We start from the raw sequence: 10,350 nt of genomic DNA, 5'->3' as shown, positions 1-10,350 counted from the left end.
ACCTTTAGCCACACTCTGGTCCAGGCGACAGATGGGGCCTCTAGCCTTAGCCCCCTTTCATCTCACACGTGGGGTGTTCTTGGCCACAAGAGGACCAATTCAAAACAATGCTCAGTGACTTGGTGAATAAACTCTTCCACTGGAGAGGGTATTGCATTGCCAGATGTATCTTGAACTACAAATCTTGCTTGGGGAGATTTGTATAAATTGAAGATCATTTGATTGGTTTTCATTCAAGTCCCTGCTTTCAAGTGCCTCCTGTATGCTTCCAATGGAACACAAGAATCCAAATTCAGTCCTTCACCTATTCCTACTGATGTTGAACTCTATAAAGACACAGAATCTACTGGCTTAGCCAATGAACCTTGCAGAGTGTCTAGTTGCTCTGATTTAATATATCAGTGTATCGGGAAACTTTAATCCTGAGTGCAGGCTGATGGCATATGGATTCCATGCTGGTGCTAGGTTTGGACTACTTCAGAAAAGAAATGGGCACATGCCTTCTTGTAAATATTTTGTCTTTGTAAATATTTTCTTTGTATTCATGGGTTCCAGGCGCCCAGGAAACATATGTGAAGCCCAGATGTCACCGGAATTTTCCTGGTCTGCTTTAAGAAAGTCCTTAAGCATCACACCCGCCAGTTCAAATACTATTTGAGCTCTGTGCATTTGTGAGAAATGATGTATAGGTAGAAAAATTATACAAGAAACATTGAAAAATCACAGGACTATTTAAATGTTATACTGAACTCATGAACTGTTCAATCTAAATATTTGGCTATTACAAATTATTCAAAAATCATAGAAGTCTGGAAATAAATACTTCATAAACAACATTTTCAAATATCACATCAGGAAAAATTAGACAGAACCAGTTAAGGAGGGAAGTTACATTTAAAAAGACTGAGTTCTACTAGCCCCTAAGTTTTGCAAAAATATTTTTAACTTACCTTCTAAAAGTTGGTGAGTTTCCATTATAAAATAGAAAAATTGTCTTCATTCCATGAAAGAACTGTCTGAAAATCAGAAAAGCACCATATCCTGGATTTCAAGGAAGATGAAATTTCTTCTTATCTTCTCTTTTACTAAATACTAAAAATAAAATAATCATATTGTATTGAATCTGACACTGTTAGAGAAAATAGCTTAAAATTTTTTAAATAATGAGCAATATATTTAATTTTAAAATATGAAGAATTAGGCTAAGGTAGTAATTTTTTAGTGAGTTGAAAGTCCAAACTATGAGTTTGGAAGAAACAGCCCTAAAAGGCAAATAACATGGCTTTGGAATAATCACAGGGCAAATGCTTTGTTCTATATAATTCTTCTTTTGTGAATTTTAAAATGCTCAACAAGTGTTAATGAATTATATCTAAGAAGTAGATATTGCTTTAAAATCTAATTTCCAGAGTCCCAAACTAAGGCAAAGACTGAGATTAAATCTCTGCCCAAAGTCTTAAGTGAGCCAGTGGAAGACAGCAGTTTATTCACGAATTGCTGGTTATCTGGTGCTTAACTACTTAACACACCCCGGTGTGATTGGCAATCAGATCCTAATAATGTATGTTTCAAGGAAAGGTCAGTTTCCTTAAGATCCTTAAAGACTTGTCACTTTGAAAAGGGAAACAGAATGTGAAAATGGCATCTGGTCCATCTGGCAGTGTCCTTTGGTGCTTTTCAGAGTGGTCTCATAGTGCTATTTAACTATGCTGAATGTTTGACACCCAGTCTCTGTAGGAAATTGTGATTTTTATCAGCGAAGAGGCCATTAAATGCTGTCATTTGGCACTTCCATCCATCAGGGATCTTATCACCCAAGAAGCATCCAGCAGCAGTTGCTGTCCTTTGCAGCTGGGAGACAGATAACAGAAACTGTCCTGTGTGAGGCACAATAGTCTAACGTGATTAGAAATCAGCCAAACTCTGGCTTCTCCTGAGCTTCACTCCCCCACAGGCTGAATTATAGCTCTCCTACCAGTCCCACAGCGCTGAATGATGTCATGGGATCTGCAGTTCAGCGAGATGAAAGGGATAAAGCAGAACCCGCTGGCACTAGGAAAAGCTTCCAACACACAGTCTACAACACAGCTTGGGAACCAAAAAAGCTACAGATCCAGCCACTCAGCCCAAGCATGGGAGAGTTACCAGCATTGCCTTATTGCAAAAAAGAGGAGGAAAACAACGTGATCCATGTTTAACAAAGACTGTAGACTAGGAGGCGGGAGGGTAACTACCTGCTAAAAGTGAACTTTCTTGATATCCATGCATATATATAAACTCAGCCCTGCCTTTGATGTTCAGCAACTGATCACTGATCAGATTACAGGCATTTCATCTCCCTGCTCGTCTGCCTTTGATCTGCATGGTTAATTTTATTTTCCTGGATTTGAAGTTTCGTCTGGGCTTGTGCTGACACACATTTTTGGGAAGGTAGAAGCATTTGGCATAGAAGTGCTGCCAGGAGGAACTAAGTTGTCGAACGGGTAAGTACTGCAAAGAGCTCAGCATGTTGCAGGTACTCTGTTTTAAGTTTTGTTGTAGCTTTCACTGCATTTTTTGCATGTGTTCTGAGAAAAGAATGGTTTTAATTAATTTTTTAGAAAGCATTTATACAACTGACTACTACGTGATACTGACTGTGTGTATCAGAGTAACTATGGAACTTGATGCAAGTTTTAGTAGTTTGTACAAGAGGGTTTGCCGTCTGTCATGCAAATTTTACTTGGAAATGAGTTGTACAAACAGGACAAAATAGAACAGTGCTAACTTTAGCACGCAACCAGCACTTCAGCCCCTGAGATCTGTGAGCTGTAATTGCTCTCAGTATTTACGGGTTACCTTATTTAGTAAACAGTCAGTGCAACTTTGCTTGTTGAAAATGCTTTCTTTGTTTTCTTATATAAAAGAGTAAAATGTATCTCTGGCAATACTGTTTCTTTAGTTGATTTATTCTCTCACTTCCAAGATGTAAATCTATCAAATATATTTCCTTATGCAGTTTGTACACTCAAGGGAATCACTGAAAAAACCATTCAAGTATGATTAAAGCCTTTTATGTGTAAAACTGAAGAATTTAAAAACAGTGAGGACAAAGTTGCACTAAGTTTGGCTAAAAATACTCTAGTGGTTTTCTATAACCTTTGGAAATAGCATAAGCCTTATTTTCAGAAACATTCACAAGGTTAATATTCCTAAATTAACATTTACTTTACATTTATAGTGACAGCTGTTGTAAGTTAAAATTTGCCAACTGTTTATGAAAACTGAGTAATCAACAGTTATTATGTTACATAAAGTATTTCAGTCACATTTTCACTTTAGCTAATGCCCAACATGACAAAACCAAATTATATTGCTGTACTGAATTTGGAAGTTAACTGTTATTTCTTTGTCAGTTCATGATACACACACACTCGCGCTCACAGGCACACAGAGCAAAATCTTTATAGTGAGATATAAGAACTAAATACAGTGGAAAAGTAACACTGTTACTTTGTTCGCAATGGTTTTTTTTTTTTTTTTAATGTTCTAGTCCTAAATTTATCTGGGCAAAATATTTAGTTATTATCACAAGTCTATTTGATGCTAGCTGAACCACAAAGAAACCATAAGTGATAAGACTAGTTATCCTTTAGTCTGAAATTCTGATGAAACAGGAAACGTCTAATGAGTCTCATTTCATATGTAATTAATTTTTCAGAGTCAATTAATCAAATTACTTTCTACACTTTCCTCTTGAACTAGGAGGGTAATTAGCATTGTTTACTTAATTTTAAAACTTTACTAGTTGTTAAGTGGAGGTTATTTAAAGCCAGGCTAAACTGATAATATTTTTAAAGTGTGTCAGTAATAATTTAATCTTAAAGATTTAACTGTTGTTTTTAGTCATGCCAGGAGAGACATTTGCTTTTTTTTTTTTTTTCTAAGAGTACAACGAATCATGTTCACAATATCTTGCAATATCGGTTTAGTTTGATTTTTTAAAAATTTGTTTGCTTAAAATCTTCCTTTTAATCACAAAAGTGGTATTAGTGTTCACATTCAGATAAAGAAAATTAACCTTTTAAAACAATGACTGGAGACGGTGCCTAAAGAAATAGTGCGTTTGAAAACTTGCTCATTTAGTTCAGAATTGGGATTTAAAACAATTTTAAATGAATGTTTATTCTGCTACTAGGATCATTTTAACAAATAGAAGCTCTCCTCAGCCCTAAACAAAGGGGAGAATTAGTAATTATCTGATTAATTCAGGCTTTGTAGAAAACTAGCTGGGGCAGGTCAAGTCCTTGAAAATCCACTTCACTGTTTGAAGTAATTCAGTTCATTGTTTACTTCTTGTGTCATTGTTGAGAAATGAAACAGAGTGTATTTGATTTTAAAAGAAAGATGATTATATCTGAAGGTACAGGTACAGTCTCAAAAGGCATTTCTTAATTAATTACCACAAAATGACGGGCAGATATAGTCCTATTACTTCTACTCAACGAAACCCTTATGTGACATTTTTCAAAGCACTTTCCTATCTGTTGCTTCAGTGGCAGCTTTGTTACTACACAAAGTCCAAGTCTTCAAAAGACTTTTATGTCGAGTCCTGATACTGTCACCAATTAGCTATATGACCTCAAGAGGGCTTTCTCATGTGTGAAGTGAGGGTGTTGACCACATCATCTTTATGAAATAAGCAGGATTGGAATTTTTATGGCCATTTTACAGATGAGGAAACTGAGGCTATAGACAATGAATGTCCCTATCTTAACAAGGTCACATGGCTGATTTTCCCAGTTCTAGTCCAATGTTGCTTCCAGTCTACCACGCGGGGTCTGCTTTCCAACAACTGCTTAAACAAATGCACCCTGCAGCTCATCAAACAACAATGTTAGTTGGAAAACTAAAGAGAGCCACTTCCTATTGGAGTGCATTGTTTTTGTTTCCACGACAGGTATGTCAGTCAGCTGGCTGGATTAGTCCGATTATTTCCCAACTGTTCCTTCTGCTTCTGGACTTCTAAGCTGTCTAAACACAGTAGCTGTTACCCATAATTTAACAAGTAAAATAATTTTCACAAAAAGTTTAATGCATCAATGCAACGTGGAATTATATAGTATTTGTGTGTTTGTCTCTGTGTGTATGTATATATAGGAGTTTGGTGTTATATCAACACATCTTTGTGTGTTTTGAAGGAACTGATATTTTCTTAGAAGATGCCAATGGCATCCACAAAAAATTTAATAATTAAAGGTCAATTTTCCTCCAGGGAAATTCCCAGTGGGATTTTGTGACATTTCAGTTGACAAACGCAATGTGCATTTCAAACATGATATGATATGTGTTTCATATCATGTTTGGTTATGTTAAGAATCTTGAGCATGTTTTCATTCACTCTTTATTTTTCTTCCTTGAAAAAATATATCTTGGGGCTGGGCGCGGTGGCTCACGCCTGTAATCCCAGCACTTGGGGAGGCTGAGGCAGGTGGATCATGAGGTCAGGAGATCGAGACCATCCTGGCTAACTCCGTGAAACCCCGTCTCTACTAAAAATACAAAAAATTAGCTGGGCGTGGTGGCGAGCGCCTGTAGTCCCAGCTACTCGGGAGGCTGAGGCGGGAGAATGGCATGAACCCGGGAGGCCGAGCTTTCAGTGGGCTGAGATTGCACCACTGCACTCCAGCCTGGGTAACAGAGTGAGATTCCATCTCAAAAAATACATATATATATATATATATCTTGTGTGAAATATTTTAATTTAGTTATTGATAAAATTTTATACAAATGCAGGACTCTCATGGCCAAACAGCTGCCCTCATAATAGGGCTTATCACCCTCTTTATGATTCCTTTGTAAACATGATTATTACTAACATGACCTCATATTTATTAATTCACTCATTATCAATTAATTCAATAATATACATTAAGTACTTGTGCAAGGATAAATACCATGTGCAAGATTTTAGGAATAATTCAGTGGCAGCATTGTGGTCTACATTTTTTTCGTTCTGGAGCTGGGCAGTTCATTCTTTCTCTTACAAGAATTACACAAAGCTGAACTTGACTGTCAGCAAACATTATAGCCAAAATTTCGGACAAAAATGTGGGCTCCAGTTTTTTTGTTTGTTTTTATATATATTGTAAGAAATATTAGACATTTTTAATAGTATTTTCTGCCAGGTTGGCCATAAAGGACCTCCCTAAGCCATGAAGGCATAATCTGCTCTCCCTCTGCTTCAGGAGTGAACTGAACTCAACCATCTGGCATTGGTTTAGTTGGATTCTCTTTCTGTGATGGCAAGGCCAGTCCAAGCCACCCTGGAAGAATGAGTGATTCGGTCCCCTTTAAAGGGTGGTTCTTTAAAACGTTGTCCGCCTGGGTGAGCTCTATGATGGGAGGGCAGAGGGAGGCTCCCTGGTGGCTGTGCTTTAATTTCTCCTCTACTGTCACTAGTCATTCAGTTTTAGCTCAAACCCACTCACTCGCCAAAATCAATACTCACTTCTTTAGATGAAGTAGGTAGTTTAACACCCTCCTTTGTGACTTAAATTTTCTCTTTGATGAGAAGGAGAAGGAGAAGTCAGGTGGGGGTTTCAATTGTCTTCATAAAACCATTCCTTCCAACATACCCCACTCTCTTTTCGAGGAGTTCTAATAAGGATAGTTTTCTCCATTCTGTTAAATGCCCCCCATTCTTTGGTGGCTCCATAGCTTAGCACCATGGGTTGCTGCTCAGCCAGCCTGGCCTTAAGCCAGCCCTAGGTAGGGGAGTCCACCATGTTTATCAGGAAGGAGAGAAGGAGAGTCAATGGCCTGAAAAGGGTCTAGCCAATGAGGTGCTCAGGGCCAAGATACCACAAACTCACAAAGATCAGCGCAAGTGCTGCAACTTGGAACAACTTGGCTCTGTGTCTTGAGCTCCACATTATATAAAAATAGCCTCCTTGGGTTTTATATATATATTGGTTTATGCACCCATGGTATGGCAAAAATTATGTTAAGATACAGAAAGCCCAGATTCTGATTCCAGCTTTGTTAACTAACTTGGTGTGTGACATTCAGGAAGTCACTGGGCATTGGCCTTACAGTGCTCCCCCAGCCCCGTGCTGACAGTCTATAATTGGCAGTAGTGGGTATGGTGAATTACTTAAATAGCTAGGTCTTGGGGGCTCCTCCTCCACTTATTTTCTTAACTGCATTTGGAAAACTTTATTACCCTTTGAGATTTTCACTCTCAATTACTAATTCATCCAACAAATTTTTAATGAGAACCTACTATGTGCCGAACACTGTAAATCAAAGAGACAAAATTTCATATTCTCCTGTAGCTTGCATTCTATTCCATTTCCTCCCAAGGAATAGTGATTTACACTAGAAATGACTAGAAGTCAGGCAATTTTTCACTAGCTTTGCTTCCAGTGAGCTAGTTTATCACTGAAACTATTTTTTCAAGGTGTTTTTCAAGTTTCCTTAGTTCAGCTTTTGGGGAAAAATATTTTAAACAAATGCACTTTGTATCAGCTCAGATATTGCTAAAACTGTCTTCAGAAAACTAACCTTTAACATAAATCTTAAAAACAAACACCGCTATCAAGATCGTTGCAGCAATTTGGCTTTTCCAGTAAAAATTTTAACCCATTAATGATATGCAGTGCTTCAAAGGAAGTAAAGTGCTCCCAGTCCTAATTACAAGCATCCAGTTTCATTTTGCATGAGCCTAAAGGATCACAGAATTTTTTTTTTTTTTTTGAGACCGAGTCTTAGTCTGTCGCCCAGGCTGGAGTGCAGTGGCGTGATCTCAGCTCATTGCAACCTCTGCTTCCTGGGTTCAAGTGATTCTCCTGCCTCGGCCTCCCTAGTAGCTGGGATCACAGATGCCTGCCACCATGCCTGGCTAATTTTTGTATCTTTATAGAGATGGGGTTTCGCCATGTTGGCCAGGCTGGTCCCAAACTCCTGACCTCAGCTGATCCGCTTACCTCGGCCTTCCAAAGTGCCAGGATTACAAACGTGAGCCACCGCGCCTGGCCAACAGAATTCTTTTTATACTACCATGGTGCTCAATTGTGTGCCTGAGTTTTTGTTTAGACACTGTCTCCAAATCACATAACACTCAAATGAAGGTAAGTGGGAACTATGGTGTTCCCTCAGCATCTGAGGGGGACTGCTTTCAGGACACCCTCTTGGATACCAAAATCTGCAGATGCTCAAGTCCCTTACAAAAAATGGTATAAATTTGCATATGCTTTGAATCATCTCTGGATTACTTATAATATCTAATACAATGTCAATGCTATGTACATAGTTGTTTAGGGAATAATGACAAAATAAAGTGTACATGTTCAGTACAGACACAACTATTCATTTTTTTTCAAATATTTTCAATCTGCAGTTGGTTGAATACATGATGTGAAATCCCTGGATGTGGAGGGCCAACTGTGTTTAAGTTAATGAGTCTCTTTAAAGAATTAGATGAATCTAACAGCTGGAGTGCCGAGGGTCAATGTCCTTTTCCTCTCCGTCAACGAACATTTCTTGATTGATGGGAGGCATTGTAAGAGGATATATTGCTACCAAGAATGGCTATTTAGTGAGTGTCAGGCATTGGCTTAAGTACTTAAATACCTTATCTGTTAATACTTAACAACCATCAATGAAGCAACTCATTTTACAGATGGAGAACCAGAAGCTTAGAGAGGTGAAGTAACTTTTCCAAAGTCATGCAACTAGTGAATGAACAGGTTGGCATTGGGACCAGACTGTCAGATCCCACGCCCATGCAGGCTAACAACAGGTTCTCTCTCTATTATGAGCTAACAGGCTAACTGGGAAGATCTGTCAAAACACATGAAATGATTCAAGAACTAATGAACTCAGTAATGTGTTACTGTCTCTAAGGACAAAAGGAGGTCAGAAAGAAGAAGAACATTTGGTTGAAGTCAGAGAAGGTAGTTCCTGAGCTGGTAGATTCAATTCCACTCAGAAAGCATTGGTTGAACATTTATCTGAATGACTGATACTGTCAGAGATGCAAATCAGAACAAAATATGCCCCTTCTCTTAAAGTGCTTTTAACTCCTTGAAGAAGAAAGTTAGTACACAGAATCTTATGACACAGGACCCAGTGGGCAAGTGCTAAACTGCCACAAACCTTGGAGCAAGGAAATAAATAGGCTCAGAATTGAGGGAAAACTCGTGAGAACCATGGCTTTTGAGCGAGGTCCTGAAACAGGAGTAAGGCAAGTAGGTAAAGCTTAGAGGTAAGATGGGAGAGCACGAAGAGGAAGTAGAGAGCAAAGGAAGGGCCACGTGGCGCAGTTTATAAAGCCTGCGCCAGAGGCGAGGCAAGTCTGGAAATAGGTGTGGGGCCTCACCTGGACATCTCGGAATGCTAATCTAAGGAGCGCAGAATCCATTCTTTACAACGAGGAACTTCCTGTGACTCTTGAGCCGGACGGAGGCAGTGATGAAAGGCGGGAAGCAGGGTTGATGGCTGAGGCAGTGCTGTAGTGAGGGGTGGGGAGGGCCTGCATGGTGGTGGAGGTGGTGGGCACCAAGACAGAGAGAACGATGGCGGACTGCGTAAGACCTTGCAAAGGAAGATGCAGTAACTCCGCTTAGATGTGCTGAGTATCTATCGTGTGCTAGGCCCTGGGATATCAAGGAATTAGGATATGCCCTCGGGAGATCCAGGTCGGGAGATCCAGGTCTAGTTGGGGAAGGAAACACAGATAAGGTGACTTTTCAGGTTCAGCGGGATGTGGGAATGACTATGGTAGTGATGTGCACCGAGGCCTGGAGTCTGACCAGGTAGCCGCTGGGAGATGGGACAGGGAAGCACACAATTGCCTTGAGGTTCAAATAAGATAATGTACATCACTTGGAAACCATTTACCAATAAGTCGTTATTGTGGTCTGCATTCTGGATGTGTTAGATTTGAAATATACAACGTCTATCAAGGTGCGACATCGGGAATAATATTTTTAACATTGTTCACAAGTACCTAGTGTAGTGCTACGCTGTTGGAAGCTTGGGGTCACGAGCTGTGCTTTTGGGCAATTAAATACAACAACCTATTCACTCATTCATTCAACAAATATTGATGGTGGGGCTCCAATGGGCCTTGGGGTATAGAAAAGAAACAGGGACTTGGCTCCATCCAAACAGTGCAGTTGAGTCCGGAAGTCAAAACCAACACGTGAGAAACGGTGGATGCCTCGGTACCAAAGTCATGCACCGTATCTTGGGTGAACGAACAGAGCAATACTGCTTGCACGTTTATAGCATTCTACTGATGGAAAAGTATGCCCAGCGAGCCCCTGGCCCTGGCCGCGCCTCGCACGCGCTGGAGCTACAGCTGCT

General features: G+C 39.6%; 1 protein-coding gene across 2 annotated transcripts in view; it reads left to right on the top strand.

Moving 5' to 3' along the window:
* The first annotated feature begins 1,893 nt into the window (after nt 1-1,893).
* Nucleotides 1,894-10,350, top strand: part of TNFRSF19 (tumor necrosis factor receptor superfamily, member 19) — a 103,687-nt gene continuing 95,230 nt past the window's right edge. For both annotated transcript variants that reach the window (XM_011958835.1, XM_011958818.1), the window contains exon 1: nt 1,894-2,483. The gene's annotated coding sequence lies outside the window, so the exon portion shown is untranslated. The remainder of the gene's footprint in view (nt 2,484-10,350) is intronic.

The sequence above is a fragment of the Colobus angolensis genome, unplaced genomic scaffold (assembly GCF_000951035.1).
Source record: "Colobus angolensis palliatus isolate OR3802 unplaced genomic scaffold, Cang.pa_1.0 Scaffold113, whole genome shotgun sequence".
NCBI classification, from domain to species: Eukaryota; Metazoa; Chordata; class Mammalia; order Primates; family Cercopithecidae; genus Colobus; species Colobus angolensis.
The sequence above is the reverse complement of the archived record's forward strand: the minus strand, read 5'-3'. Positions and strand labels throughout refer to the sequence as shown.